The 9,804-nt window shown below is 49.0% G+C and overlaps 1 non-coding gene across 1 annotated transcript in view; it reads left to right on the top strand.

Annotated features, from left to right (window-relative positions):
- Positions 1–3,608: 3,608 nt before the first annotated feature.
- The window catches only part of LOC122564942 (uncharacterized), a 29,908-nt gene continuing 23,712 nt past the window's right edge, over positions 3,609–9,804 (top strand). The window contains exons 1-2 of the transcript XR_015760696.1: positions 3,609–3,744; positions 8,870–9,025. This is a non-coding gene — a transcript (uncharacterized LOC122564942). The remainder of the gene's footprint in view (positions 3,745–8,869; positions 9,026–9,804) is intronic.

The following is a 9,804-nucleotide window of genomic DNA, read 5'->3' as shown; positions in this document are numbered from 1 at the left end:
AGAAGGCATATGGTGTGTTGATTTTCATTAGCAAGGGGATTGGGTTTAAGAGCTGTGAGGTTATGATGCAGCTCTATAGAGCCCTGGTTAGATCACACTTGGAATAATATATTCAGTTCTGGTCACCTCATTATAGGAAAGATGTAGAAGCTTCAGAGGGGGTGCAGAGAAGATTTACCAGGATGCTGCCTGGATTGGAGGGCATGTCTTATGAAGACAGGTTGAGGGAGCTAGGGCTTTTCTCACTGGAGTGAAGAAGGATGAGAGGTGACTTGATAGAAGTGTGCAAGGTATTGAGAGGCATAGATAGAATGGATGGCTAGAGACTTTTTCCCAGGGTGGAAATGTCTATTACGTGAGGGCAAAATTTTAAGGTGATTGGAGGAAGGTTTAGAGATATCAGAGGGAGGTTCTTTACACAGAGAGTGATGGGTGCTGAGCGTGCATTGCCAGCAGTTGTAGTAGAGTCAGATACATTAGGGACATTTAAGCGACTCTTGGATAGGCACATGGAAGATGAAGGGTATGTAGGTTAGTCTGATCTTAGAGTAGGATAAAAGGTCAGCACAAGATCAAGGGCCAAAGGGTCTGTATTGTGCTATACTGTTCTATGATCATCTACAAGGCACAAGTTTGGAGTGTGATGGAATACTCCCCACTTGCCTGGATGGGTACAGCTCTATTAACACTCAAGAAGCTGGCATCATTCATAACAAAGTAACCCATTTGATTGGCACTCCATCTAATATATATAATTTTAATTGGATGTACCATTGATGCACATGTGAGAAGTGTGTACCACCTACAAGATGCATTGGAACAACTTAGCAATGCATTTGCATTTCCTTGGACCTGATTTATTGCATCTGTTGTTCCCAATGTGGTCTTCTCCACACCGGAAAGACTGGGTGCAAACTCGGGGACTGGTTCAGGGAGCATCTGTGGTTCGTACACTTCAATCAACCCCATCTTCCAGTTGTCAGTCATTTCAACTCTTCCTCCCAAACCCCTGATGACAAGTCCATCCTGGGCCTCCTCCACCATCAAAATAAGGCCACACACAAACTGGAGGAAGAACACCTCATCTTCCGCCTCAGGATCTTACAACCATATGGTCTTGACATAGAATTCACCAGCTTCCAAATCTTCCCACCTTCCATCCTGCACCCTTGACCTGATCTAAACCTGTCCATCTTCCTTCCTATCTGTCCGCTCCATCCTTCCCACTGACCAATCACAATTACCTCCTACCTATATCCACCTATCACCATCCCACCTAGCTTTCCCCCAGCCCCACCTCCCTCCCTCTATTTATTTCTCAGCCCCCTTCCCCCTCCCCAGTCCTGATGAAAGGTCCTGATCTGAAGTGGCGACTCCCCCGCTCCTCAGATACTGCTTGGCCTGCTGTGCTTTTTGCAGCTCCACACTTTATCAGAGACAAAAAAAATGCAGATGCTGGAATTGAAAGTAGACAGGCAGGAGGCTGGAAGAACACAGCGAGCCAGGCTGCATCAGGGGGTGGAGAAGACAACATTTCGGGTGTAATCCTTCTTCAGAATATATTTCTCAACTCCATTCTTCTGCCTTCTCCCTGTAACCCTTGATCCCCTTCATAAGAATTAACCTGTCTATCTCAGTCTTAAATAAACTCAATGACTTGGCCTCCACAGCCATCTGCAGCAATGGGTTCCAAAGATTAACCACCCTCTGACTGAAGAAATTCCTCTTCATACCTGTTCTAAAGAATCACCCCTTCATTCTGGCTGTTAGTCTCTCTTTCTAGTGGAAACATCTTCTCTATATCCAGTCTGTCCAGGCTTCTCAGCATTCTGCCAGTTTCAAGCAGATCACTCTCCTCCTTTTAAATGCCACCAAGCATAGACTGAGAGTCCTCAAACACTTCTCATTTGCAAATTCCAGTCCAAGCCAAATATCATCCTAACTTGGATATATATTGTCATTCCTGTGCTTCAGAATCTTGGAACTTCTTTTCATACAGTGCAGTGTGAAACCCCAAGGACTGGAGTGGTTCAAGAAGGCAGCTCGCTATTACATTCATGAAGACAATTAGGGATGGGCAATAAATGTTGATCCAGATAGTCATCGAGTCATAGAGATGTACAGCATGGAAACAGACTCTTTGGTCCAACTCATCCATGATGGCCAGATATCCTAACCCAATCTAGTCCCACCTGCCAGCACCTGGCCCATATCCCTCCAAACCCTTCCTATTCATATACCCATCCAGATGCCTTTTAAATGTTGCAATTGTACCAGCCTCCACCACTTCCTCTGGCAGCTCATTCCATACCCATACCACCCACTGCATGAAAATGTTGGCCCTTAGGTCTCTTTTATATCATTCCCCTCTCACCCTGTAGTTCTGGACTTCCCCACCACAGGGAAAAGACTTTGTCTGTTTATCCTATCCATGCCCCTCATGCCCAGAAGGAAGTCAAGATCTGGTTAGGCCTTGGGTGTACTAGGCTGAAGTGGGTACTGCAGATGCTGGAGATTAGAGACAAAATTAGAGTGGTGCTAGAAAAGTGGTGCTAGAGTGGTGCTATAATCTTGACTTGGAATGTACTGCCAGAGAGAATAGCAGAGGCATGTTCAATGGTGACTTTCAAAAGATTAGGAAAATTTACCAGGATGTTGCCGGGACTGATACAATTACAGCGTTTAAAAGACATTTGAATGGATGCATGGATTGGAAAGGTTTAGAGGGGGTATGGACCAGGAGTAGGTAGATGGGACTAGTTTAATTTGGGATTATAGTCAGCATGGACTGGTTGGACCGAAGGGTCTGTTTCTGTCCTGTGTGACTCTATGACTATGACTGGAGTGGCTGGGACTTTTTCCCCTGGTGAGGGGTGACCTAGCAGAGATTTATAAAATCATGAGGGGCATACATAAGGTGATTAGCTAGGGTCTTTTGCCGAGGGTAAAAGAGTCCAAAACTAGGTTTAACACGATAGGGGAAAGATTTAAAAGGGACCTGAGGGGAAACTTTTTCACACAGAGGGACTGAACTGCTAGAGGAAGTAGTAGAGGATGGTACAATCACAACCCTTAGAAGACTTTTGGACAAGTACGTGGATAGGAAAGGTTAAGAGGGACATGGGCCAAAGGAAGGCAAAAGGGACTAATTCAGTTTGGGATACAGTACATGGACGAGTTGGGCTGAAGAGTCTATGTTGTATGACTCTAAAAGTAAAGTGGATCATCATCTGTGAAGAGTTTAGGGATGCAGGGAAATAATGGGGAGTCTGGATTTACTGGGATACGTTATTATAGCACGAAGACTAAAGGCAGAATAGCCTCATTTTCTACTGTCACCAGTCTATTATTCTAAGATTATTTATCCGAGCCGACTTTCCACTCTTTTTGAAGTCTTCGTGTCTCTTCTTTGCAAAAAATGGTGAGATAAAACATAAAGCTATATGTGCGACACTTATCCTGGGAAAAGAATGTTTATTTTCAGGGAGTCCCGCTGGCCTGGAAACAATATTGATGAAGCAACGCCGTTCTCAGGTCACGCTGCCCAGTGCGTGCGCGCCCCAGATAAGCAGACGCGCGCTCACGGGGTCTGTGCCGTGAGCCGGGGTGGACGGTGTGTGGCTGGGTCGGGGAAGGGGGATACAGTGTAACCCCGGGTGGATACAGTGTGAGAGCGGCCCGAGGCAGGGGAGCAAGTGGATACATTGTAACCCGGCCCCGGGAGACTCCGCGAACCCGCTACAGGTAAGGGGCAATCCCCGGGGGGTAATGTCAGGGTTCCGGATTGGGGGGGGAATGTCAGGGTTCCGGATTGGGGGGGGAATGTCAGGGTTCCGGATTGGGGGGGGGGAATGTCAGGGTTCCGGATTGGGGGGGGGGGAATGTCAGGGTTCCGGATTGGGGGGGAATGTCAGGGTTCCGGATTGGGGGGGAATGTCAGGGTTCCGGATTGGGGGGTAATGTCAGGGTTCCGGATTGGGGGGTGGGGGGGTAATGTCAGGGTTCCGGATTGGGGGGGGGGGGTAATGTCAGGGTTCCGGATGGGGGGGGGGGGTAATGTCAGGGTTCCGGATGGGGGGGGGGGGGGTAATGTCAGGGTTCCGGATGGGGGGGGTAATGTCAGGGTTCCGGATGGGGGGGGGGGGGGGGGTAATGTCAGGGTTCCGGATGGGGGGGGGGGGGGGGTAATGTCAGGGTTCCGGATGGGGGGGGGTAATGTCAGGGTTCCGGATTGGGGGGGGGGGGTAATGTCAGGGTTCCGGATTGGGGGGGGGGGGGTAATGTCAGGGTTCCGGATTGGGGGGGGGTAATGTCAGGGTTCCGGATTGGGGGGGGGTAATGTCAGGGTTCCGGATTGGGGGGTAATGTTTTAGTAGGTTTAGAGGTGGGGGTAAAAGAGGGGGAGGTGTGGCATTGCTTGTCAAAGATAGTATTACAGCGGTGGAAAGGACGATGGATGAGGACTTGCCATCTGAGGTAGTTTGGGCTGAGGTTAGGAATAGGAAAGGTGAGGTCACCCTGTTAGGAGTCTTTTACAGGCCTCCTAATAGTCCTAGAATCATTGAAGAAAGGATTGGGAAGGTGATTCAGGAGATGAGTGACAGTAATAGGGTGGTTGTTATGGGGGACTTTAACTTTCCTGATATTGATTGGGAAAGCTATAGCTCAAGTTCGTTAGATGGGTCAGTGTTTGTTCAATGTGTGCAGGAGAGTTTCCTGACACAATATGTAGACAGGCCAACAAGAGGTGAGGCCATACTGGATTTGGTTCTGGGTAACGAACCAGGCCAGGTGTTAGAATTAGAGGTAGGTGAGCACTTTGGGGATAGTGACCATAATTCGGTGATTTTTACACTCGTGATGGAGAGGGATAAGTGTGTACTACAGGGCAAGAATTATAGCTGGGGTAAGGGAAATTATGATGCGGTGAGGCATGACTTAGGATGTGTGGCTTGGAAAAGTAGACTCCAAGGCAAGAGTGTAAATGATATGTGGAACTTGTTCAAGGGGCAACTATTGAGTGTCCTTGATAATTATGTACCTGTCAGGCAGGTAGGAAAGGGTCGTGCGAGGGAGCCGTGGTTTAATAAGGAATTGGAATCCCTTGTTAAATGGAAGAGGGCGGCCTATCTCAAGATGAGACGTGAAGGTTCAATTGGGGCGATTGAGAGTTATAGGGTAGCCAGGAAGGACCTGAAGAGAGAGCTAAAAGCAGCAAGGAGGGGACACGAAAGGTCCTTAGTAGATAGGATTAGGGAAAACCCTAAGGCTTTCTATAGGTATGTTAGGAATAAAAGAATGACTAGGGTAGGAATAGGTCCAGTCAAGGATAGTAGGGGGAAGTTGCGTGTGGAGGCGGAAGAGATTGGGGAGACACTGAATGAATACTTTTCTTCAGTATTCACTCAGGAACAGGGCATTGTTGTCGATGAGAATACTGAGGCACAAATAAGTAGAATGGATGGCTTTGAGGTATGTAGAGAAGAGGTGTTGGAAATCCTGGAAAAGGTGAAAATAGATAAGTCCCCTGGGCCTGATGGCATTTATCCTAGGATTATCTGGGAAGCAAGGGAGGAGATTGCAGAGCCATTGGCCTTGATTTTTATGTCCTCTTTGTCTACAGGAGTAGTGCCAGAAGACTGGAGGATAGCAAATGTGGTTCCCTTGTTCAAAAAGGGGAGTAGGGATAGCCCTAGTAACTATAGGCCGGTGAGTCTCACTTCTGTTGTGGGCAAAGTCTTAGAGAGAATTGTAAGGGATAGGATTTATGCACATCTAGATAGGAATAATGTGATCAAGGATAGTCAGCATGGTTTTGTGAAGGGCAAGTCGTGCCTCACAAACCTTATTGAATTCTTTGAAAAGGTGACGAAGGAGGTTGATGAGGGGAAAGCGGTAGATGTGGTATATATGGATTTTAGTAAGGCGTTTGATAAGGTTCCCCATGGTAGGCTACTGCAGAAAATACGGAGATATGGCATTGAGGGTGAGTTGGAGGTTTGGATTAGGAATTGGCTGGATGGAAGAAGACAGAGGGTAGTAGTTGATGGCAAAGTTTCTTCATGGAGTGCCGTCACTAGCGGTGTTCCGCAAGGATCTGTTTTGGGACCATTGCTGTTTGTCATTTTTATAAATGACCTGGAAGAGGGGTTAGAAGGTTGGGTGAGCAAGTTTGCGGATGACACGAAAGTCGGAGGAGTTGTTGACAGTGAGGAAGCATGTGGCAGGTTACAGCAGGATATAGAGAAGCTGCAGAGCTGGGCAGAAAGGTGGCAGATGGAATTCAATGTAGCTAAGTGCGAGGTGATTCACTTTGGGAAGAATAACAAAAAGATGGGGTACTGGGCTAATGGTCGGATACTTGGTAGTGTGGATGAGCAGAGGGATCTTGGTGTCCATGTACACAGATCTCTGAAAGTTGCCACCCAGGTAAATAGTGCGGTGAGGAAGGCATATGGCGTACTGGCTTTTATTGGTAGAGGAATTGAGTTCCGGAGTCCTGAGGTCATGATGCAGTTGTATAAGACTCTGGTACGGCCGCATCTGGAATATTGTGTGCAGTTTTGGTCGCCATACTATAGGAAGGATGTGGAGGCATTGGAACGGGTGCAGAGGAGGTTTACCAGGATGTTGCCTGGTATGAAAGGAAAATCGTATGAGGAAAGACTGAGGCACTTGGGGCTGTTTTCACTAGAGAAAAGAAGGTTTAGGGGTGACTTGATTGAGGTGTACAAGATGATTAGGGGGTTAGATAGGGTCGACAGTATGAACCTTTTCCCGCGTATTGAGTCGGGTATTACAAGGGGGCATAGCTTTAAATTAAGGGGGGGTAGATATAGGACTGATGTTAGGGGTAGGTTCTTCACTCAGCGAGTCGTTAGTTCATGGAATGCCCTGCCAGTAACAGTGGTGGACTCTCCCTCTTTATGGGCATTTAAGAGGGCATTGGATAGGTATATGGAGGATAGTGGGTTAGTGTAGTTTAGGTGGGCTTGGATCGGCGCAACATCGAGGGCCCAAGGGCCTGTACTGCGCTGTATTCTTCTATGTTCTATGTTCTATGTTCTATGTCAGGGTTCCGGATTGGGGGGGGGGGTAATGTCAGGGTTCCGGATTGGGGGGTAATGTCAGGGTTCCGGATTGGGGGGGGGGGGTAATGTCAGGGTTCCGGATTGGGGGGGGGGGGGGTAATGTCAGGGTTCCGGATTGGGGGGGGGGGGGGTAATGTCAGGGTTCCGGATTGGGGGGGGGGGGGGGAAATGTCAGGGTTCCGGATTGGGGGGGGGGTAATGTCAGGGTTCCGGATTGGGGGGGGGGTAATGTCAGGGTTCCGGATGGGGGGGGGGGGGTAATGTCAGGGTTCCGGATTGGGGGGGTAATGTCAGGGTTCCGGATTTGGGGGGGTGGGTAATGTCAGGGTTCCGGATTTGGGGGGGGGGGGGGGTGTAATGTCAGGGTTCTGGATTGGGGGGGTAGGGCGGTGGAGGTTGGGGGTATGTCAGGGTTCCGGATTGGGGTGGGGGTAATGTCAGGGATCCAGATGGGGAGGGGGGAGGGGGTTAGGGGGGGGGTAAATGTCAGGGTTCTGGATGGGGGGTTGTAATGTCAGGGATCTGGTTGGGGTGGGGGTTAATGTCAGGGATCTGGTTGGGGTGGGGGTTAATGTCAGGGATCTGGTTGGGGTGGGGGTTAATGTCAGGGTTCTGGTTGGGGGGGGGGAATAATGTCAGGGATCCGGATGGGGGAGGTAGGGGGGATAATGTCAGGGATCCGGATGGGGGGGGTAGGGGGGATAATGTCACGGATCCGGATGGGGGGGGTAGGGGGGATAATGTCACGGATCCAGATGGGGGAGGATAATGTCAGGGTTCTGGATGGGGGGGGGGGGGGTGAGGGGACTGAAGGGGGGGTAATGTCAGGGTTCGGGATGGGGGGTTAGTGTCCGGGTTCCGAATGGGGGGTGAGGGGGGAGTATTGTCAAAGTTCTGGATTGGGGGGGGGTACGGCGGTGGAGGTTGGGGGTATGTCAGGGTTCCGGATGCGGGTGGGGGGGGCTGGAGAATGGGTAGGATCAGTAGGATGGTGGTACCAGATCTGGGGGTTGGGGGGCAGGTGGGGGTCAGCGTTCCATATCCGTTGGGGAGTGGGTGGGAAGGAGGGGGGTGTGGGGGTGGAGGGTCAGCATTCCATATCCGTGGGGGGTGGGTGGGAAGGAGGGGGGTGTGGAGGTGGAGGGTCAGCGTTCCAGGTCCAGGGGTATGTGGGGGTCAGCATTCCAGAAGGCAAATTTATTTTCTACTCCGAGCATCATAAGCCTGTGGAAATTTGATCCCAGAGTGTGGTGGTGATAGAGCTATGAAACATTTGTAAGGCCGAGGTAGCTAGATACTTGACCCACAAGGATTATGACTGGATAGGCCGGAATGTGAATTTGAAGGCGCAACTAAATTAGCCATGATCTTATTGAGTGGTTGAACAGGTTTCAAGGGCCAAGTGTCTTTGGAAATTGGGTGCACGAAGGTCTCAATTTTCACATCGATTCAAATAAGAAGGAATTTGTCATTGAGGTTTGCTAGTTTGGACTCCTTTTCCACAGAGATTGATGGTGGCAAGAACAGTAAATACACTCAAGGCTGAGTTTGACAGATTGCTGATGGATAATGGGGTCTCGGTTATGGGGGACCAGCAGGAAAGTGAAGATCACATTGGTCTTGATTTTATTGGCTAACAGAAGGTGGTTGAGAGGCCAAGTGACCTAATTCTCCACCTATTTATAATGTTTCTGTAAATTTTGCTACACAGATTGGAGTTTTGCAGCACTGAGACAGCTATTTGGTTCTACCACTTCATACCAGTGTTTCTGTTTCAGATTAGCATTGGCCGAAATATTTCATCTCCTCCACCAACATACCTTCGTGTTGCTGTCTCTCTCATTTGGTCAGGTTTCACTCCCTCAGACCATCTCAATTGCTGTTCCGCCTCCAGCACACTATGTGATCGCAGCCTGAAGTTGTGCAGCAGGCAGGTGAGCACTTGGGACTATTCTACACTAGAGCTCCCTGGGGAGGGAGCAGACCCAGATAGTGTCAAGTTCAACACTGCAACTGTATTGATATTTATCAGAGTAAAGGGTAAGACTTTAATTTTGGTGTTTAAAGAGAAGTTGGTAGAAACTCTCAAGCAGTCGGACAAAATCTGTGGACAGAGAAACACAAAGGGTTACATTTCCAGGTCAGTTTTGATTAGAAAGGGAAAATGGGTAGCACAGTGGTTAGCACAGCTGCTTCTGAACGCCAGGAACCTAGGTTCGATTCCAGCCTTGGGTGACTGTCTGTCTGTGAGGAGTTTGCATGTTCTCCCTGTGTCTGTGTGGGTTTTCTTTGGGTACTCTGGTTCCTCCCACAGATGTGCAGGTTAATGTGCTTGGCAGTGCAAAATTGCCCAGAATGTCCAGGGATGTGCAGGCTAGGTAGATTGACCTTGCAAAATTACCCATAGTGTCCAGGGATGTGCACGTGAGGTGGATTGGACTTGGGAAATGTGGGGTGAAGGGGATTGGGTATGTCTGGATGGGATGCTTTTTAGAGGGTCGATGCAGAGCTAATGGGCACTCTATCTGCAACGTAGGGGTTCTATGGTCCAGATGAACAGTTAATAAGGAGGTAAGTGGGCTGAGAGTACAAAATGATTAAATGACAGGTATCATGAGGGTGAATGAAGTGCCCAGCAGATGTGTGCATATTTACAACAGATTTTTCACAGGTAGAACAGGAAGGAATAGAGAATCTGAGAATGATTTGGAGA

Source organism: Chiloscyllium plagiosum, unplaced genomic scaffold (assembly GCF_037043375.1).
Source record: "Chiloscyllium plagiosum isolate Xiang-an unplaced genomic scaffold, Cpla_swu_hap1 HiC_scaffold_21, whole genome shotgun sequence".
NCBI classification, from domain to species: Eukaryota; Metazoa; Chordata; class Chondrichthyes; order Orectolobiformes; family Hemiscylliidae; genus Chiloscyllium; species Chiloscyllium plagiosum.
Note: the sequence above shows the minus strand (reverse complement) of the source record. Positions and strands in the feature narration are given on the sequence as shown.